This window comes from Odocoileus virginianus, chromosome 22, assembly GCF_023699985.2.
Source record: "Odocoileus virginianus isolate 20LAN1187 ecotype Illinois chromosome 22, Ovbor_1.2, whole genome shotgun sequence".
In the NCBI taxonomy this organism is placed as follows: Eukaryota; Metazoa; Chordata; class Mammalia; order Artiodactyla; family Cervidae; genus Odocoileus; species Odocoileus virginianus.
The window spans coordinates 54613038-54635863 of record NC_069695.1 but is presented as its reverse complement, the minus strand read 5'-3'; the positions used below and the strand labels follow the sequence as shown (position 1 = coordinate 54635863).

At 42.3% G+C, this 22826-nt stretch overlaps 1 long non-coding RNA gene across 1 annotated transcript; it reads left to right on the top strand.

Annotated features, from left to right (window-relative positions):
• Positions 1-594: 594 nt before the first annotated feature.
• LOC110126149 (uncharacterized) lies at positions 595-21030 on the top strand. The gene is made up of 2 exons (XR_002310330.2): positions 595-851; positions 18938-21030. It is a non-coding gene; the product is annotated as an uncharacterized lncRNA (long non-coding RNA).
• Positions 21031-22826: the final 1796 nt, after the last annotated feature.

Genomic DNA, 22826 nt, shown 5'->3' with positions numbered 1-22826 from the left:
AACAGGTAGCGTACTACCGCAGAAGTAGAGTCCTGACGGCCCTGCCTGGAGAGTAGGACATTAGAGCGGGAGGCATTTACCTGGGCTGTGCTCACGGGACGCCCCCGAGGCGGCTCCGCCCGCAGGGACGCCCCCGGGGCGGCTCCCCCCGCAGGGACGCCCCGGGGCGGCTCCCCCCGCAGACTCTGGGGCGCCCTGCAGAGCCTCCGCCCCGCGCAGGGGCGGCCGAGGGGCAGACAGTTGGCCACAGCCCCGCGGCGTCTCCGGCAGCGCTCCTCAGGAGTCAGAGAGGGACCCAAGTTTACCCACTGTTCTGAACTCCGGAGCCGTAAATCAGAGGACCAGATGCATGATCTGGGAACTAGTCCAAATTCATTTTTAGAAAAGGTGAGACTTTCCCAGCAGAAGCAGCCGCGCCAGGAGGAACGTTTTTTATCGCTGTGGCAGAACTGTCAGGGCCCAGGAGGCAGCCAGGCGAAGACTTCCAGCGGCTCCCGAGTGAAGGGCCTCGCGCCGTCGAGGCAGCTGAGCGCGGCTCGCCGGTCTCCTCACGCGCGGTTCACAAACGCTCTAGAAGCGTCGGCCCCGGGCTTCCGGTCCCCTCGCCGCGGACGGCCCCGGCCTCTGCGCTGCTGCTCCTTCCTCCCCTACGGACGCCCTCTGCCCGCCTGGGGTCTTCCCACCGCGGACCCTGTAACCCTTGCCTTCCAGGGCCGTGGGCTGAATTGTCTTCCCTCAAAATTCCCATGGTGAAGCCCTAACCTGCAGTGTGTCTCTACTGGAGACGGGGCCGTTAGAGGTCATCAAGGCGCGACGAGGTCGTCGGGTGGGACCCTGATCCTCGGAAAGCGGTGAGAAGACACATATATGTCCTTTCCCAGCTCTTTTCCATCATAGGTTATTTATTACAAGACTCTTATCTTCTCAGACTCTTTGTTTTCAGACTTTCATCCATTATATGTTATTATAGCATATTGAGTATAGTTCCCTGTGTCTTCCTTGATGTTTATCTATTTTATATATAGTAGTGTGTGTATGTTAATCCCAACTCTTAATTTACCTTCTCCAACCCAACTATCCCCTTTGGTAACCAAAAGCTTCTTTTCTATGTCTGTTTATCTGTACCTTTTTTTTTTTAAGATTGCACATATAAGTGATATCATATGATATTTATCTTTCTCTGTCTGACTAGCTTCACTTAGTATAATAATCTCTAGGTCCATCCATTCTGCTGCCTGTCGCATTATTTCATTCTTTTTTATGGCTGAGTAATATTCTAGCATGTGTGTGTATGTATGCATATATATCACATCTTCTTTATCCATTGATCTGTTGATGGACATCTAGGTTGCTTCCATGTCTTGACCGTTATAAGTAGTGCTGGTATGAACACTGGGGTCCCTGTGTCTTATTCTTTCTTGATAAGTATGCATTACCTCCTCTTTTCCAAAATGAATCCCTCAACTCATTACCTAGATTCAATCTCTCCAGCCTTTTCTAAGACCTTGATCCATTACCTCAGATAGATGCATTTATCTCTTTCATAATTTAAAAAATTTTTCAAACTGAATACTTCCTTTTCATTCTTTGTGCAAGAATATATGGTACGCCCCACTTTCAGCTGTGAGATCTAAAGATCATGGAGTTTGTCACTGCTGCCCTATAATAAGAAAAAGATGAAAAACCGCAGATAAGCAATAAGTTTTATAAACATACCAGAGGACAGAGGTCATGGGTGAGCTGTACCCCAAATCTTGAGGGAAGTGACCAGAGCTCCAGTGGAGATCTGCCCACCTGGAGCAGAAGCCCTGTGGGTGTAAACTGCAGGGGACTTTAATATAGCGTTGGTGTGCTGCTGGAGGCGGTGTGTGGACCAGCAGGAGGGCAGGAGGCTCCTGGGACCACAGCCTCCGGTGGACCCCACGCATCTGTGGGCTTTGCCCCCAGGGACCCATCTGAGGAAGATGCCCCAGAGCCGGTGGGAGGGGTGCCCGAGGAGTCATGATGAAACAGGCCGGCGAGCGCTCCACCAGGTTACTGCACAGGTGTGACGGCTTCCTCAGACGCTGATCCCACCTGGGGAAGGCCAGAGCCCCAGCTCTGGACCCCGTCCCACTTACCTGGGCCGGGGTAAGATGAGGGGACACTTACGAGGGTCAGAGCAGAACAGTGTGGTCTTCCTTCGTTACACGCCACCTCACACTGAAAGGAGTCCAGAGTAATAACAGTGGATTCCGGCTCACAGGGCAGCAGGGCGCAGACTCTCTGAGGAGTGCTTAGGGAAGCCCAGAGTCGGCCAGGCAGACAGACAAGGAACCAGAGGAGTCTGAAACCTCGGCAAAGAAAAGCTGGAGAACTTATAGTAACATCAGCCGAGCAGTCTGGCGTGAGGAAAGCCATCGGGGTAAAGCGGGACGTTACGGATTGACAATGGGGTGGGTCCTCTGAAAGACACGTCTCTCCTACGTGCGTAGGCGCCTAAGGACCGAGCATCAAAACACAGGAGGCAAAGCCTTGCGGAACTGCAAGAAGAACTGGAGAAACCGCTGTTACAGGTGGACTCTTCAGCACCCCTTGTTCAGTAATTGATATTTCAAGCTGGCAGAAAATCAATAAGCATACAGTTTTCTTGAGTAGCACTAGCAATCAATTTGATCTAATTGGAATTTATGGAATACTCCATCCAACAACATGAGAATACACATTCTGTTCAGGTTAACATGGAACATTCGCCAAGTTAGACCAACTTCTGGGCCATAAAACACATTTTAAAAAGAACAGAAATGAAACAAAGTATGTTCAGAAACTAGAAATCAATACTAAACAGATAGCTGGAAATGTGAAAATATTTGGGAAAAAGAAAAACGCATCTATTATAACGTGTCAGTGAAGAGGATCTCAAGAGAAAAATTTAAAACTATAATTAATTAATATAAAAATAAACCTCAACATTTATGAGATGCAGCAAAAGCAGTGCTTAAAGGAAAATGTATAGCAATTAATGCATATATGAGAAAATAAGAAAGACTTCAAGTCCTGATCTAAGCCTTAGGAAACTAGAGAAAGAATAATTTAAACCCCAAAGTAAAAATAAGGAAACAAATACAAATAAAGGCAAAATAAAATATACTGAAAATTGGTCAACAATATATAAAAATCAGTTTGAAATGAAGTTCTTAAGAAGAGCAGTAAATCTGGTAACAACCATGTAGGCCCACCAAAGGTGAGAAGAGATGGACATTCAACGAGAACTCAAGTGAATGATGTTTGAAACGCAGAATAAAGATTAATATAGCAAGGAGATCAAACCAGTCAATCCTAAAGGAAATCCACCCTGAGTATTCGTTGGAAGGACTGATGCTGAAGCTGAAGCTCCTATACTTTGGCCACCTGATGTGAAGAACTGACTCATTGGAAAAGACCTTGATGCTGGGAAAGATTGAAGGCAGGAGAAGAAGGGGATGATGAGATGAGATGAGATGAGATGAGGATGAGATGGTTGGATGTCATCATTGACTCAGTGGACCTGAGTTTGAACAAACTCCAGGAGATAATGGAGGACAGGGTAGGCTTATGTGCTGCAGTTCATAGGGTCACAAAGAATTGGTCAGGACTGAGCAACTGAACAGCAACAATACATAAGCTAATAGCTTTCCCTAATACCAGCAAGGAACAATGGAAATTTCAAATAAAAATATCATTTACAATAGCATAAAAAATGAATTATTAGGTATTAATCTAGCAAAATATGTATTTATATGTGGACACATTCAAAATTGATGAAAGAAATTAAAGATATGATTAAACAGGGAGATATTTTGTTTTAGATTGGAAGACTCAATATTGATAAGATGCCAATTGCTTCCAATTTGATCTATAGATTTAATAAAATTCCTATTAAAATCCTAGCAACCTGCTTTGTAGATAACCAACAGAATTATTCTAGATTTTTATGGCAAGATATCTCAATTGCTTGGAGCAGGCACACAATAGAAGCCACCATGGGAGCCATTGCCAGGATGGAAAACCATGAACAGTAGTTGATGAATTGCTGGAGGCTCAGAGTGGACAAGTCTGAGAGTTACAAACTCCAGGAGGTCTCAGGCACGGGGGCGGGTGTGGTCCCATGATTTTGTGAAATTTACCTCCAGGTTTAGATTCCCACCGTTTATATCAGAGAAAAACAGCAGGCTTCCTGTAGAGGGACCAGGTCTGAGGGGCCATGGTCAGCCCTAAGGCCCCTGCAGATCTGAAATGAGAGAACCCTAAGGAAAGAGTGGACTGTTTAAAAAGTATATTGACTAGAGCTACCAGACTTAGTGGTAAGTGCAGGATACCCAGTGAATTTCAGGTAAATGAACTATTTTTTAATATAAAACTGTCCTATGAAATATGTGTATTAAAATGTATTCATTGTTTAGCTGAAATTCAGATTTAAAAGGGCATTCTGTGTTTTATGTGGCAATTCTATACCCAACTCGTAGAAAATTGCCTTAGCTTTATATAAAAATAACAAAAGTATTCCTGAAAATTCACCACTTATCTCCACATGAAAACCTGCACACAGGTATTTATGGCAGTTTTATTCCTAATTACCAAAATGTGGAAGCTGCCAAGATGCCTTTCAGGTGGTAAATAGATAAATGAAAATGTGGTCCATCCAGAGAACTGAAGATTATTTAGAGCTAAAAAGAAATGAGCTCTCAAGTCATGAAAAGCCAGGGAGGAACCTTAGATATAATTACCAAGCAAAGAAACAAGACTTGAAATGCTGATTGCAGCCATATGATGTTCTGTTCTGGAAAAGGCGAGATGAGGGTGACCGTAAAATGATCGGGGGCTGCCGGGGCTGGGAGCGGGAGGGATAAGCGGAAAGCAGGGGAGTTTTAGGGCAGTGAAACTATTTTTCATGATATTGTAGCAGTGGATACATGTCATTAAAAATGTGTGCGTTTCTAGTTTGTTGTACATTCAATGTACAGCACCAAGAGGGAAACCTAAGGGCTGTTAGTTATTAACGATGCATCAGTATTGACTTAGCAGTGACAGAACCACACCTCCACGAGATGTGAATAATGCGGACACCGTGTGTGTCTGTGGCAAGGACGAGGGTGCAGGCTGGCTCTCTGTACTTTCTGTTCCCCTAAACCTAAAACTGCTTTACAAGATAAAGTCTATTAATTTAAAAAACTACTGAGGGTAATATCAAAGGGTCTGACAAAGAAATATGAGAATAACTGAAACAACAGAAATATTGGAAAGAAGTTTTAATTTATGTGAGAAATTGTGTAATATTTGGAATTAAAAACTCCATGAATGAATTAATCAGCATATTAGTTCAAGTCGGAGAACCAGTAGCCACAGAGTCATCTAAGAAATCTGTCTCAGAAATCTCCTGTGACTTGACTCTCATTAATGAGGACTCAGATGTGAGATTTGGAAGAAGCTGAACAATGTAGGTGGTTTTGTCTAGAAGGAACGGCAGCGATTTCCATCCAGAAGAAAAGATGACTCTGAAGTGGAAGACTGTTCCTCCCTGTAAGGTAGTGGCCAGTTTTGTATCTAACATGACCCTCTGACACGGGTCTGACTTTATACCCAACTGAAGGACCACAGTATCAGTTCTTGTATCTTCCTTTGAATGAGCTCCACATCTTGGTGGTTCCCTCATGAAAGATTGACTACATCTTTGACAAATGCGCACTGTATATCTATGACAAATGCTTTTCACTTTTTGTAAAATGCACTTTGCCATAGGAAAGAGGTAGCATCACAAAGCAGTGAGTAGACTGGACTATTTAATAACCAGTGCTGGAAAACTGGCTTTCCATGGTTGGGGTGGGGGGGATGAAATTTCACCCCAGTCCATCCCATCCACAAACCACAATCAATTCCAGTGTATTAAGGATACCAATATGAATCACAGACTTTAAAGGTATCATAAGAAAACTCAGTATAATAACTTTGCAACCTTGAAGTAGTGGAAAATTTATTAAAATAGTCCCAGGAGACATAAACCTCAAAAGAAAAGAAAGCTAAAACAATATAAGAAACTGAACTATATTAAGAAATCCTGTGTCAAAAAGTACACAACAAAGCAGGGAAAAGACAAGTCATAAATTGAGAGTACAGATTTGCAACACATTTAATTAACAAAGGATTAATCATCAAAATATGTTTATAAAAAACTTCTCCAAATCAGTAATAAAAAGGCAAACAACCTAATAGGTTCACAGCAGAGAAAAAAAAATATGGTGAATAAACACAGGAACAGATGCTTAACCTCATTAGTAATCTGAGAAATGCAAATTAAAACAATAATGAGATACCATTTGCACCCACCAGATTGGCAAAAGTTAAAAAGTCTGACAGTGCTACTTGTTGGTGAAGTTGGGTCTGGAGGACACTGGCTCCACGGGTGAGAACCATGCTGGCACCATCACCTTGGAGACAATTTTGACATCATCCAGCTGATTTCGTGACCCTGAAGCTCCATTTCTTTCTGGCCGTTCATCCTAGACAGATACCTGCCCAGGAGTCCAGTCGATGAGAGCAAGAAGCTGCAGTATTGCAGCTTGACTGGTAACAAGTCAGGAGACACGTGGACACTGATCACAGGAGCAGAAATAGAGAGACGGGCATTTTCACACAGAACACAGCCCGGTGGTGACGATGGGTCTCCACTGCCTGGTCCAACCTGCACCTCCGGTTGGTGAAAATCGTAGCTGAATTGAGAGGAGTGATCATCTTACAATGCAAGAAACACGGGGCAAGGTCACCTTTCTCAGATACTGTTGGGGCAACTTTGCCAAGTGCATCTTGGCAGTTATTTAGAATCAAGTTAAACTAAATTTCTCCAAGAAAAATATTATTCCTTCCCACTTTTCTTCTTCTATTGATTTGTTTTTAAATTTGATGTTTTAAAGTCATTAGCCAGTTCCTGGAAGGGGTTAATTACTCCCCGCTAGCCAGCACATTTCTTGAGCATCTTAACACGTGCATTGAGAGGTAAAGGAACTCAGATGTCAACTGAAGAAAACCCACCTGTAAGGGGTGTGGTCACTACACTGCTTGTGCATGTGCTGAGGGCCCTTTATAGTTGTTTTCCCTATGTTCTAATTGCTATCCAGAAACTGTTTTGATTTGATGAAGTTGCAACTGGAATAAAATACACCTCATCCTTGCCCGTAAAATTTGAAAGAATAAGAAAATGTCATGGTGAATTTCTATTTCACAAGTGATAAGCTGCTTAAGATGTAGTAAAACGAATCATACAGAAACTTTCCAGACAAGTTTGTACCTTATCGTTGTTCCAGTTGGATGCTTGTTTTTAATATCTGTGTTATTTGTATTTTATACTTTCAAGAATCACATTCACCCTATATTTTGTTTCTTCCATCTTGCCATCGTTGACACAGGTACTGCTGCCTGTAGGTAAAGGTGTGCTTGACCATTTTAAGGACATGTTGGGAAAGGAGCCTGGACACAAAAACCTTTATGAAATCACGTGGGGGCAGTGTTACTGCTATTAAAAAAATGACTGTTTTGTATATAAAAGATAATGTTCTTTTTTACAGTATATTCAAAATGCCACTTTGACTCAAAAAGAAATTCGTTGAAAGGGCTCAATTCAGGGAAAATATACTGTTCAGTAAAAGAGAAAGAAACTGGTGACTATGAAAACCTTGTAAAACCTTTAGATGAGAGTGTGGACAAGAGATGGAAATGCTTGTGTACGTTAAATTTTTTCTTTCCACTTCTCCGTCCCCACCCCCAACCCCAATTTAACTTGGCTTCTACTGGCTGATTTCTCTCAGTTAGGGAGACAAGACGACTTTACTGAAATAATGAAACACATGGATGGAAAATAACCCCAAAGATGGTAAAGCTGAAAATGCAAGATTGATAAAGTAATTTTAATTTGGCTCTACATATGTTAAGGTAGTTAGGGTGACTTTTGTGAAGGAGTCCAACTGTGTAAAGACAGATGTGCAGAAACTGATTAAAGACACACACACACCCCCTCCCACGGCTGGTGCGTGTTCCTTTCACACCGAGACAGTGCCGTTCCGAGCTTGGAGCATGCTGCGCTGCTTTAGCGAAAACCAGAGCACCGTGGATTTGCTCATTGCCCACTGGGGATGCCCAAAGCTGGCCAGCAGCTCTTGGATTGGCGTGCTTCTGATATGAAAAATTACAGAGCTGCTGCCAGATTTTTTTACAGTCCCCTCCTTGGCTCGAGGAGCACCAGGGTCACAGCGGTCAGGGATGGAAGGGGGTAAAGGTGTGGGGGGGGGCAAGGAGTGATCACCCCAGAGCCCAGGAAAATAATTTAGCCCTTCACTTCTTGAGTTCAACTTGTCTCTCTGTGCAGCTCCGGAACCTGTTTTTCCTCCTCAATCTGCCCTTACTGTTACTAATGTTTAAAACCATCACAGATACAATGAAGACCCCTGCTGCGGCATTGATCTCCGCCACAGTCTGGGGCCTGAGACGCCCAGACTGCACGCGCGTCAACCACAGGGCCCTGGGCTCCCGCTGCTCTGCCCGAGAACCGTCTGCACCCTGGCGCAGCCCCGGGACAGCTGGTGTCCAGGGAAACCGGTTGGCGATCAATATGGCGGCAAGAGCAGTGGGGGGCGCGGGTAGGGGATCTGAAGCCTCAGGACCAAATAGGGGGCGCGCAAGACAGCTGCTCCAAGCTGGGGCTCCCCAGGACCGTTGGGGGGAGATGGGGGATTCTCTCCACTCTTCAAGACCCTGGAGTTTGTGAGCAGCAGCGCCTCCAGGTTACAGGGCAGAGGAGGCTGAGAGGGTCTTAGAGAGATGGAGCATCTGTCACACTTTTCGTTCTCCTTCTCCAACAGTGTCAGAGGTTGGAGGTTTTGTAGCAACTGGATCATGGTCACAGGGCCTCCTCAGTGCTCCACAGAAGCCATGTGCTGTATCCGGATGTTGGGGGGAAATTTTTAAGGCACACAGGTGTTCCTGGCTTCTCATGGAAGGTGAGGTTTGAACTGAAGCCCTGCTAGGACTGTTACCAAAGTGGGGTGTCCATATCCACTCAAACCTCTTGTTCATTTTAGTTTGAGATTATTTCTCCTGAAGACAGGAGATTCTCTGAGCATCTTGAGGCTCGATTGAACAGAGCCGTGATGCTCCCTCAGGTAATCTCAGTTGTTTGACGATTTCAGGAACCAGGAGAGGTGAAAGGATTTGCCAGTGGTCACAGAACAGAGCCCCAAACTAGGAGGAGGGGTCTCGTGGTGTAGTGGAAATGCTCTCCCTCGTGCTCCTTCCATCTGTAAACTGTGGAGAGACTGAGAAAATCCACCGCATGAACTAATCAGCATGTGCCAGGCACAGTTATGTTCAGGCACAGTTGTGTTTGGGCACAGTTCACACACAGTTGTCTATGGAAACAGTTGTATACAGGCACAGTTGTGATCAGGCACAGTCATGTTTGGGCACAGTTGTGTTTGGGCACAGTTGTGTTCACACACAGTCGTGTTCACACACAGTCATGTTTGCACACAGTCATGTACAGGCACAGTTGTGTTTGCACACAGTCGTGTATGGGCACAGTCGTGTTCGGGCATAGTCATGTTCGGGCATGGTCACGTAAGGGCATGGTCATGTTCACGCAGTCATGTTCGGGCACAGTTGTGTATGGACACAGTCGTGTTCATGCACAGTCGTGTATGGCCAGAGCCGTCTTCATGCACAGTTGTGTTTGGGCATAGTCGTGTTCGGGCACAGTTGTGTAAAGGCACAGTTGTGTAAGCACACGGTCATGTAAGGCCACAGTCGTGTTTGCACATGGTCATGTTCAGGCACAGTCGTGTACCAGCACAGTCAGTCGTGTTTGGGCACAGTCATGTTCAGGCACGGTCGTGTTTGGGCACAGTTGTGTAAGGGCATGGTCGTGTTTGCACACAGTCATGTTTTGGGCGCCATTGTGTTCAGGCACCATCGTGTTCGGGCACCGTCATGTTTGTGCACAGTCGTGTAAGGGCACAGTCGTGTTCGGGCACAGTCCTGTTCGGGCACTGTCATGTTCAGGCACGGTCGTGTTCGGGCACAGTTGTGTAAGGGCACAGTTGTGTAAGGGCATGGTTGTGTTTGCACACAGTCATGTTTTGGGCGCCATTGTGTTCAGGCACCATTGTGTTCGGGCACCGTCATGTTTGTGCACAGTCGTGTAAGGGCACAGTCGTGTTCGGGCACAGTCCTGTTCGGGCACTGTCATGTTCAGGCACGGTCGTGTTCGGGCACAGTTGTGTAAGGGCACAGTTGTGTAAGGGCATGGTCGTGTTTGCACACAGTCATGTTTTGGGCGCCATTGTGTTCAGGCACCATCGTGTTCGGGCACCGTCGTGTTTGTGCGCAGTCGTGTTCGGGCACAGTCGTGTTCAGGCACTGTCATGTTCGGGCACTGTCATGTTCAGGCACGGTCGTGTACGGGCACGGTCGTGTACGGGCACGGTCGTGTACAGGCAGCCATGTTTGGGCACAGTTGTATATGGGAGCAGTTGTGTACGGGACAGCAGAATCCAATGACATAAAGGAAAATCCTGCCCACTTTCAAATGCCATGACACGTGTCTTCGAGAAACAAATTGCTCTCTCATGACTTTCACCAGCCCGAGTGTTTCCAGCAATCTGTATTTCTGACAAGCATGAGTGTACTCGCAGAGGGAATTTTGAGGGGTTAGAAAACGTCCTCACGGAGTTAGAAGGCATCAGCCTGTGTGTGCGTTTACTGCCCCATGCCCCTCTGCTCAGGGCGGCCCTTGCCTGGGGCTCGGCTTCTGCACCGCCTTCTACACGCCTCCTCCAGCAGCTGTGGCCACCCGTGGGACTGCTAACAGCACACCCTCTCCGTCACTCTCTGCCTCAAACACTTGCTTGGGTTCACTGCTCCCCACACTCCGACCTTCCGGTCACACATCTGCACCCACCTTGTATAAGCACCTTTCCTAGAGTGGAATTGCTGGGATGTAGTGAGGGTGTTTAACTGGGAAAAAGTCAGCAGACAGTTCTTGCAATTTCTGTGATGACCACACTCCCAATCAAAGTGCTCACTAGTTCCTGCTGCTCCATTTTGCCTTAATTGTCTGGGGCTGCCAGAACAAAGGACTGGAAGCTTAAACAACCAAAATGTACTATCTCACAGTTCACTATGGATGGTGACTGCAGCCGTAAAATTAAAAGATGCTTGCACCTTGGAAGAAAAGCTATGCAAACCTAGACAGCATATTTAAAAGCAGAGACATCACTTAACTGACAGAGGTCCATATAGTCAAAGCCATGGTTTTTCCAGTAGTCATGTATGGATGTGAGAGTTGGGTCATAAAGAAGGCTGAGCACCAAAGATTTGATGCTTTTGAACTGTGGTACTGGAGAAGACTCTTGAGAGTCCCTTGGGCAGCAGGGAGATCAAACCAGTCAGTCCTAAAGGAAATCAGTCCTGAATATTCATTGGAAGGACTGATGCTGAAACAGAAGCTCCAGTACTTTGGCGAAGAATTGACTCATTGGAGAAGACCCTGATATTGGGAAAGATTGAGGGTGGGAGGAGAAGGGGAGGACTGAGGATGAGATGGTTGGATGGCATCATTGACTCAAAGGACATGAGGTTGAACAAACTCTGGGACTTGGTGAAGGACAGGGAAGCCTGATGTGCTGCAGTCCATGGGGTTGCAAAGAGACACGATTGAGTGACCGAACAGCAGCAGCAGCAGGTAGATACACCGATGATAGATAGAGATAGAGAGCTATAGATGTACCCCTGTCCTTAAAGATGTGAATGTCTTGTGAGTCCAACTGAAGCCCAATAAATGATAGGACGTTAAGTAGACAAGTGAAAATTTACCTGTTATCATTGAGATAGGGAAATGAGAAGGGTGTTGGATAGACTTAGAAATGGCACCAACTCAAATTTTCGAATTAAAAAAAAGCAAAAAACTTCCCACATAAAAGGGCTTCTAAAGTGAGATTTGGTGTAAGGCATAGTTCCGGCAAGGCAGAAAAGGAAAGACCTCAAAAGAAGTAGGTTACCTTTATTCAGGCAAGGAGGGGCGACAGTCGGCCTAATGACCAGGCTGAGCGCCGAGAGGGATCAGGGAGGCTCCATACTTATAGGGAGGTTTGGGGAAGCGACAAGGGAAACGTTAATCAGGCGGGATATTTTGAGTATTCTTTTGTTCAGATGACATTTGTAGTTGGGCAGGGGGCGATAAGTCTTCTGGGCAGGTGCAGGGGGTGGAAGGTTTCTGGACAGGGGTTGACAAGTAACAGATAGATGCAACCGGCCTGGAGCATCAGGGTGGAACTAAAATTCTGTTTTGTTTTTTCCGAAGGTGGATGGTTCAGCAAGGGGCCTTTGAGACTGATGTTCTCTTTTCTAGGCCCAAAGACTCCTCCGTTTGGAGTTTGTGGACCTGTATGGCCTGCAGGTGTAATCAGGCGGAGAAGGCAACGGCAGCCCACTCCAGTGTTCTTGCCTGGAGAATCCCAGGGACGGGGGAGCCTGGTGGGCTACCGTCTATGGAATCACACAGTCGGACACGACTGAAGCGACTCAGCAGCAGCAGTAGCAGCGGTTGTAATCAGGAAGGCAGGGCTGAGGGAATAGTCCATCATGGTTGCAGGTTGTAAGAGTGTGCATTACCTGCAGAGAATTTGGAACTAGTAATAAAGCTGTCTTTTACTTTGTCTGCTTTTTATTATCACCACGTGCCTGCAATTCTGTACAATTTACTTCTTGCAAAAAACTGCTGTAAAATACAAAACTATAAAACTTCTAGAGATAAGGTAGGAGAAAACCCAGGTAACCTTGGGTATTGTAATGACTTTTTACACAAAATTCGTTGTAGCAAATGTAGGGAATGTTGATAATCAAGAGGAAGGGTGTGGAGGAAATTTCTGTACCTTCCTCACGGGTTTACTCTAACCCTAAACTGCTCTAAAAGGCTTTAAAATGCTTATGGGTGCACTTTTTAAAACTGATACAGAATTGTGTTTCAGTGATAATAATAAAGTATGTAATATATAATAGAATTTATATATATCTTCAAGTAAGCACATTTATATTATTTGTTTTTTTTTAAATAAGCATTGTGACCAAGAAGATGTTAACTTGGAGAGCTCCTAGTTGTGCAGTGAGCTTTTAACACTTTCTAGGTCATACCTGTGTTCATCTCAACAGCAAATTGAAAATCTGTTCCGTTCACCTGGGTCACCCTTCTCTGTCTTTCAACTGGAGTGTCAAAGGTAGATACAGTTAATGTAGTGTAGTTTGACTCAGGTTTACTGTGTTGATAGTTGTTTTCTATAGTGCCATCTCCCTTTGCGTTTGTTTCATTTTTCCCAGCTTCACTGACATAATTGAATATTTGTAGTAGTCTATTTTAATTCTTATTTTTTGTTTTAAACTGTATTTTTATGTTGCTTTTATAACTGTTTTTCTAGAGATTACCGTATGCATCTTTTCTCATTGTTCATCTGGATTTACAATTATACTACTTTATATAAAATATAAAGTTTTGTTTTAAAGAGTCATGTAACTTTTAAAGAAAATGAGAGAATTGAATAAAAGTGGGCTTGTTCCTCCTAAAGATCTGGTGTGATTTCCCTTTGGCCTGAAGAACTGATGTTGGTGTTTCTAAGGCAGATCTGCTGGTCACAAACTTCATTTTTTTTCATCTGAAAATAACTCACTTTTGAAGGATATTTTTGCTAAAAATCGAATTCTGGTTTGAGAGTTTTTTTAAGTCATTCAGAAGTTAAATTTGTCGAGCTATTGCCTTCTTGCTTCTGCTTTTTATTTTTCCCCCAATGGTAAAAAGTTTCCTTTTGTATTTTCTTTTACACTGTTTTTCATGTTCTTTGTTTTTCAGAAGTTCAGATATTATATGCCTTAAAGCAGGTTTTGTTTTGTTTCCGGTTTTTGCATTAGGTTTCATTGATTTTCCGGATCAATGGGTTGATTTTCTTCATCAGTGTTAAAAAATTATCACCATTATCTCTTCAAAGACTGGTTCTGCCCTCCTCACTCTCTTCTCCTTCCGGGTCTCCAATTACTTCTTCAGTGAAGGAAGATCACCACTCAAACCGCAGACTTTCAGTCCTCTTATTATTATCATTGTTTTCCCATAATTATCTTGATTATGATGTTTCTTTGTGTTTTTGGTCTGGGTAATTTATATTGTTCTGTCTTCAAATTTTGTCTTCAAATTTTTAAAAATAGTTTTAAATCTCTGGTAAACTTCATCTTTTCACGTGTTCTGTTTTTCCACTATCTCACAGTGATTTAAAATCCATGTCTTAACGACACAGTTCAGTAATATGTACATTCACTTCTCATGTCTTCTAATTTTTTAGTACATTTCAGACATTGTATATAAGATAACAGTTGAGACTAAAATAAATAGTACTTGCACCACTGACTCAATGGACATGAATTTGAACAAACTGGAAGACAGTGAAGGGCAGGGGAGCCTGGCATGCAGCAGTCCTTGGGGTCACAGAGAATTGGACGAGACTGAGAGACTGAACAACGACACACCAGCAGCTGAACAGACCAGAAAGTGACGTCGGGCTCGGAGTGCGGGCGCCCTGTCCACCTAAACTGCTGTGGAATTTGGTAAATTTCTTCGTTGGAGCTTTAGTTAGATTTTGATCAACATTGCTTTCAGAAGGCTTTGGAAGAAGGATGAACTTACCGTCCTCTGGCCTTGAAATCTGAGCACTGTGAAGCTCTTAATGATTTCGTTATTGTCTTAGTCAAATTGCCATCTTTCCGAATCACGTGAGGTCTTTTTCTTCTGTATAGGTTAGCCCTCAGATTTTTGAATTGCTGGGAAGTCTTTTTGCACCTTTGGCAATCTCTCTTTGTCATGTTCTCCTAGTTTTTGGAAAACAGTTAATTCAGGATTATCGAGATTTTAAACTTTCATGCCAGACTACACACAGTCAATAAAAGTCTTTTAAAATTTCCTCCAGCTTCTCCTTAATCTCCAAGTACATTGGCGTTTTCTTTCTCATATTGCTCCACCAGAAGCGAAAGAACATTTTGTTATTTTCTTGCTTAGAAAAGAGAAATTAACTTCCAGATTTATGTCTCTGTAGCTTTCTATGCATCTTTAGCTCTCTGATAGGTATGAAAACTATGGTTTTCTAGCTTTGTCCAAATTAAATAACTAACTCATGGTTGGAGTAGAAGCAATAGTCTCTTGTTTCTCCCTAGATCCTAATTGAAAACAGAAGTTCAGGTGCTTTCTCTTATTGGAACCAGGTCCAGTGTGTAAGTACATGAACATGAAATTTACCATCCAAGCAGGAACATTTCTTAGAGTAAAAGGGAATGATAAAAGCAACTAAAATTGTGTAACTAGAGTGTTTATTTATTGACTGACAATTTATTTTAATTTTATTGATTAATCCATAAAACAGTTCTATTCAAAACTATTATAAAATTAAATTATTTCTTTTATTGAAACATAGACATATTTTTATAATGGAAAGCAAACCTTTAGCAATTATTATTAACATTGAATATTATATATGAACAATATATTAATTATACATAACAAATTTATTAGTTTACTAATGCATTGGGTATTAATACTTTAAATAAGCATAAGCAGTATAATTGCACATTCTTGGGACCTGTCCATGAAATGATCAATTTCTAAGGCTTATCTGTCTCCATACCAAAGTCTTCAGATTGTTCTGATGATTTTTTTTTAAATCTCATATTATTTTGAATTTTTATATAATTTCTCTTAGTTATTCTTCAAAAGTTGAATTTATGATTAATATGATTAAAATTACTGACATTTTCAATGGACTCTTCCATTAACCTTTTTTTTTTTTTAGAAAATTCTCTTTTTAATACAGAGATACTTGGTAAGCCAAAAAATTCTCCTAAATGGAAGATATTCTTAATTCTATTTTTTATATTGAAATGTATACATATTTTGGCCTCTAGGTTTTCTCAATTACTACCTTTCCCTCTTTATTTAGGGGCAAAAATCAAGCAAACAAAAAAACCTCATAAATAGAACAACACATAATAAAAGCTCTGATATTAAGATAGTCTGTTAATGATTCTGAGTAAGTTTTTCCAAATTCAGATGATGTAAAATCATACGTGCTCTCAATTTTGTTCTCCTGCATTCAGGATATTAATGACTATAGTAGAAGGTCCATCAGAAATGACTTACTATAAATTAAGCTATGCCAAATATCATTAATAAATTCTAAAACTAAATCTTGTAAACTCCCTGAATGGGTGGCATTTACCTTACTCAGTTCCTGTCTTTATGGGCATATTTCTGTCTTCTTCTTTGCAAGTTTTTTATTTTTATTTTTTTTTAAGGAGTGATTTGTGATGCAGTTCACCAAAGCTTCAAAAACTGAAGTTTTCTGACAAAGCTTTGATTTGTTGTTAAGGGTTTAATTTAAAGGGTTTTGTTAAATATCTCTAAATAATGTTCAAAAAGAAACAAAATGTGGAGGCATTATTTAGAACTTCATTTTGCCTTTTCATGGGGTTCTCAAGGCAAGAATACTGAAGTGGCTTGCCATTCCCTTCTCCAATACTTTGGTCACCTGATGCGAAGAACTGACTTATTGGAAAAGACCCTGATGCTGGGAAAGATTGAAGGCAGGAGGAGAAGGGAGTGACAGAGGATGAGACGGTTGGATGGCATCACCGACTTGATGGACATGAGTTTGAGCCAGCTCCGGGAGTTGGTGATGGTCAGGGAAGACTGGCGTGTTGCAGTCCATGGGGCTGCAAAGAGTCAGACACAATTGAGCAACTGAACTGTACTGTTTAGAACATATTTGATTTTATCACAGGACACTTAGGTTGATACCTAAAAGAACTCTTTAATGCTCAATTGTCATTTATGCTTGATGATAGAAGTGTCTACTATTATGCCAAAATAACCTTTTATATAGTAGTTTCTTCACTGAATTTCACAGCTCAGTATTCTGTGTAATATAGAATATTAAATTTTTGCAAGCACAGCTCTTATTTCCATTGGTAGAACACTGCACCTTGCTGCTGCTGCTGCTGCTAAGTCACTTCAGTCGTGTCCAACTCTGTGCAACCCCATAGATGGTAGCCCACCAGGCTCCCCCATCCATGGGATTCTCCAGGCAAGAGCACTGGAGTGGGTTGCCATTTCCTTCAATACATGAAGGTGAAAAGTGAAAGTGAAGTTGCTCAGTTGTGTTCGACTCTTAGCGACCCCATGGACTGCAGCCTACCAGGCTGCTCCCTCCATGGGGTTTTCCAGGCAAGAGTACTGGAGTAGGTTGCCATTGCCTTCTCCGATACCACACCTTACCTGAATGAAATTATGAGTTATGCCTGCATGAAATCCAATTTTAGACACACTGGTGCTTAAAAGGCTTTGTAATTAGGTAAGATTATTTTTACCATAATGCTATTTCCCCCAAATTTGCATTTTTAGTATCATTACCAAAGCAAATAATTTTATATAGTGTTATTTTATCTAATTTTATTTCATAATAAGCTCACAGATTTCACTTTCAATAGAGTGAACTTAAATTTAGATTCTGAAAAGTGAATAGAAATATTGATCATCATTAAAAATAATAACTTTTCTCTTTAAACCATCTAATTTAGAACTTGCATTTTATCTGAATAAAAAGTTACACTTCTTAGAACGCTATTTAAAGATTCCTGATTCCCTGGTGGTTCAGTGGCTAGGACTCGGCACTGCATGTTGCTCATGTAAGCAGACTGAACACGGCATTGCCAGGGGTTGTGTGGTGCAGTCAAAAAAAGAAGAAAAGAAGAAAAAATGTAAATCACTTCTTTTCATTCTTTTATGATTTATGCATGCTTTCTTTAATACAAAGATTATGGAATCACAGTGAATTGTACAAGATTATTAAGAGAAAAAGGAAATATAATCCAGGTTGAAACTGTCTTGACTAAGTCAATTTTGAGTAAAGTAAAATCAATCTGGTTACTGAGCAGATCTACTCAGGAAAGTAGGAATTATTTCAAGCCTAAACAAACATCCTCAAACCAAACCAAATAACCAAATTATCTCATTATCTCATTTTTATTTATCTCTTTATTATTTAGTTGCATTAATTTTTTTATCATTTATTAGTGTAGTTGAACTCATTTAACATTTTTCATTGGAATTAAATAAAATGATTGCATCATTGTTCTCTAGTTTGTCCAGATTCAGTCATTTCACCTTTAAAAGGACACATATTTGTGGGTTATTATGTATCTTCCCACTCTTTTTTATAAGTAAAATTAAATAGTTCATACACATTTTTATTTTAGCTAGATTTGAGATCTTCCTGGATTGCTTAGAACAAAATCTTAAATTCAAGGCATCACAGATCATTTTACAACTCTAGTCTTCATAAATATCATCTTTAATAATACACTCAAACCCGACATCTGATGCCACTTAGAAAATGTAGGTGTCTTGCAAATAGATAACTTGTGACGTTGATAGACATATTTTACCTGGAAGCTTTGATTAGCTGTCAATTATTTCCCCAAAGGTAATATATTATCTGCCTCCTCATCATTTTTGAAAATGTAATAGGCTTATAAGCATACTACCATATCAGGAGGAAATTGTTTTATTTAAAAACAAAACAAGACAAGAAAATCATTTCCTTGCCAATAGTTACATTATTTGAAGAACAGTTCTTGATCCACTACCAATTGTGAATCTTTGTTTTATCATTTTCTTTATAAATTGTTAGGGGATCATGAACATATTATTAGCACTGGGAACCCTGTTCCAGCACAATCTAGCTTCTTTCAGGACTTCTTCAAACAAAACATATTGGGCATTCCTAAGAGTACACCTGTAGAGATATTTTAACTTTGTGTTTTTCTCTTCTTTTTTCCCTCTATTTTCCAGATTATCCAACCTTCTGTAGTATTTCATGCTACGTTTAAAATACAACTGAAACAATTATTGGGCATAATGTAAATTCAGTCGTTGTGATTGTTTGACCTGCAGTATGGAAGGACACACAGAGAGATGATAGATATTTGACTTAGTCATCGTGGTTTATGTGCCCAAACAATCTGTGCTCATGGTTTCTGCTGTGATGAGCACTGACTTTCTATGAGTGTCATGGAGGAGGCAGAGTCCTCTCCTGTGGATCATACCAAGGGGAGGAGAATGCAGGAAGTGAGAAAAGCTACCGTCGCTAGTGGAAATAATTTTTTTTCTTATCTCACATTCAAATAAAAAAGTGCATCATGCTGCTAGGACGTCACATCCTTCTTACAAACCGACTTGACCTGCTCAAGAGACGAAGTCAAACATATGGGCTGTCAGGAGATGCTTGACCTGTCAGTCAACACTCTGAGCATCTTTCAAAGAAAATAACCCTTTTCCAGTTTCTTAAATGAGGAAAATGTGTATAGCAAATGTTGGTTATCAGCTGGCTCAGGTCCTTATTTAACAAATGAAGTGGGCTTTCCAGGAAGGCGTAGTCACTGACTTAAGATCACACAGCTCATGGGGCAAAGAGACAGTTAAAACCTGCTTTGCCAAAGCTGGTTCCATCTCCACTATGTAGCCCCCTGCCTAATCCTCCCGCTCGAGAGAACCACACCATCACAGGTCACCTGGTCACAGTTTTATTAAAAGTCAACAATAATAGCGAACGACTTGGATTGCAAGCATACCCACCAACTGGAAAACAGGAGCTCAGCTTGCCTTGCAGAGGGCTGACCTAAGTCGTTCTGACAAACTTTGAGGGGATCTCGAGACAGCATCACCACTGGGGAATGAAAGGAGTCTGAGCCTGGCTTGTGCACTTCACAAATGCATCTGCTTTACCACAGCATCCTGTGAAAAGCGAATCTCAGGCTTCGTTTTATTAGAAAAACTCTTTTAATTGACAGACACAGACAAACACCAAGATCTTTCAATGTATTGTTTCCCTTAAGGCCATGACTGACCCAGGGAGTATGTACCTTCTTCACCGTCTTGTTTATGAATATCGGGGTCAGGTTTACTGAGTGAATCATCCAGTTTGCCCACAAAAGCCGAGAACCAAGCTCAAGTGTCAGACTGAAAGCATTTCTTCCCGGCACAGCGGGCAGGGCTCTGGAGGAGAAGTAGGGTTACTGCACAGGGCGGGAAGGAAGAAGCGGTGAGGTATAAATGCCAGGACAGTCTTGGACTCCGGGCCCTGCTTTTAGAGGCTCTGCTCCCCCCACTGAAGTCAGGCGCCTTCTCTCCTGTCCGGCTCCTGCTGCGCAAACCTGCCTCTCCCACCTCTGTGGTCTGATCAACCCAGTGTGTCCTGCTTCCCAGAGATCGCCCACAGAACTAGAAGAAGTCATCTTCACCCACTATGTGACAAAGATGTTTATGTTAATTATTACATACACAAAAAGTTTCCTAAAAATATGTGGCGTTATAAAAAATGGTATGCAGACAATTAAGTTATAATTTCCACTGAAAGGTGTTTTCATGTTGGTCATACGTGTGGTCTTGAAGTCCAGGGGTGCACTGGGCCTGTCACTCACACACCCACCCTGATCCGTGGGAGACCCCTCTGCAGTCAGCCCTCGGTCAGCTTGCTCGGTCGTGTCGCTAAGTTAGAGCATGCAGAGCGGGAAGAAAATAACCCTCCGTGGAGAATATTTCCAAGCCTAAACTGGATCCATGCTGAAAACTGTATCTGGGATGAAAAATAAATATATGAACCCAAGCTGAACTTGAATTCTAGGCATATGAGATGGTGCTTGCAGGTGGACTCATTTTGCTTAATTTATGAAATTCGAGCCGCTCAGGACTCTGAGATAATTTGGAGTTCACTTTTCTGTTTGAGCCATTTAACCATGAATGATTCCTGCATGGTTACTGGAGGTTGGTGATTACCACCTTAATTTACACCATTGACCTCCAACAAAAGATATTTTTACCTCCTTCGGAAATGCTTCATTATAAGTCTATGCATCTCTGAAAAATAAATAAAATCTGTAGCCGTATTCTCTCTGTGTGTGCGTGCTCAGTCGTGTCTGACTCTGCGACCCCATAGTCTGTAGCCTGCCAGACTCCTCTGTCCTTGGAATTGTCCAGGCAAGAAATACTGGACTGGCTTGCCATTTCCTTCTCCAATTTTCCCTCTATGATACAGCAAATTAATTTTTCCAAATAATGCATGCATGTCATTTTCTGAGAGAATTTGCCAATGATCAATGACCTAGTGATGTAACTGGTTCACTAATTATTGCTAAATCCGCAAGAAATGAAAAGATTCAGGTAAACTTTGGTGTGGCCCCATTATGTAAGTTCATTTCACCTAAATGTTACTTTCATGAATTCATGCCCAGCTGGCAAGGATCTCAGGATGTGGACTTTTTGGATTATTTTTTTGTAAGGCAGTGCTTTCCTTTTTCACTGTAAGGTGTACCAAGAAAAAGAATCGCAATAAGAAACTGAAACAGTCTATACGCCAAGCATGTAAACTGAGGTCGAGAGCTTGAATGCCAAGGCAACTCAGGCTGAAGTCTTTTTTTCTGACAAGATATGTAAGCTCTGAGGCATAGAGATCATTCTGGAAAATTTACCCATTTCTCCACCCAAACAAAATGTTCTGGAGTGAATGTCTCCAAATGGTACCTAGCCTGATGTTACTTGGCCAGGTGACTTATCTAGGAGTCTCGACACCCCCAGGACAGGAGAGGGGGTGGCTTTGCTCCCATTTTGTCGAGCTCATGGGAGCCCAGATGAACGGCCAGCGAGCTAAACCTCGTCAGTTTCTTCTGCTTGGTGTGCGGCAGCATCTACATCACTCTGGACCGATTTCACTTGCATCCGTGAAGATGCAGAACAGCAAGGAGCCGTGTCCCTTTAAGCAAGCCGCACAGAAACTGTCCCCAACCGCGTGGCTGCCACGGCAGACAGTGCTTGCTGCCGAGCCCTCTTTCCTGAAGAGCCCCCCTCAATACTGAGAGACGGGGAACGGCGAAGCCTGGCTGTGCGTCCTCGCGCCAACCGAAGGCATAATCACGAAGCTGGCGGATGGGATGCGGAAATATGCAGCCCTTGGAAATGGATTAAATGCACATACATTTTGTAATGAGTGACTGTAATGAAAGTCAAATGAATTATAATAAAATATGGAGTTTTAAAAAAGAAAACAGCTCACTGCATAATGTTGCTGGGGAAACATGGAACAGTTTTTCACTGCGTGCTATTGTCAAAGTAAATAACTACCCAAGACAAACTTACAAAGTGCTTTTAACTTTAATGTGATGCAGAGAGTCAGTCATTTAATTTGTTAATTAGTATTATGCCAGAAACTATCTATTCAATATGAAGCAAATATGTTTACAATCTTATCTGCCATCTGTTTAATAGATGGGAGAATACTTAGAGCTGGATTCTCAAAGAGGGTTGGTGAAAATTTGTTCCACAATTAGCGCAGCAGATTTTTTAATTCTGGAAGAATTTTGCGTGTGTGGGGAGCACCTCCACCGAGGAGATAGTACATCACTGTGCTGCTGCTGGAGACGGGCGGCTGCCTCTAATGGGCTTCGGCAGATGCTGTACAAATTTAAGGAGTGGGAAAATTTTTTTAAAAGATACCTATGAAGGCTCTGATGTATCTACATAAATATAGCAGCAGCTCGCAGAAGGTAGAACTGGCTTGGCCAAAAAGAATGTTAAGCCCAGATTTAGAGATGAGTAACGTCAGGCTCCGTCTGCTGATGACACACGCTGCTTCTGTGCCCATTTTTCTAAGATTTCACCCAAGCAAACTTCCCGAGCAGCACCGTCG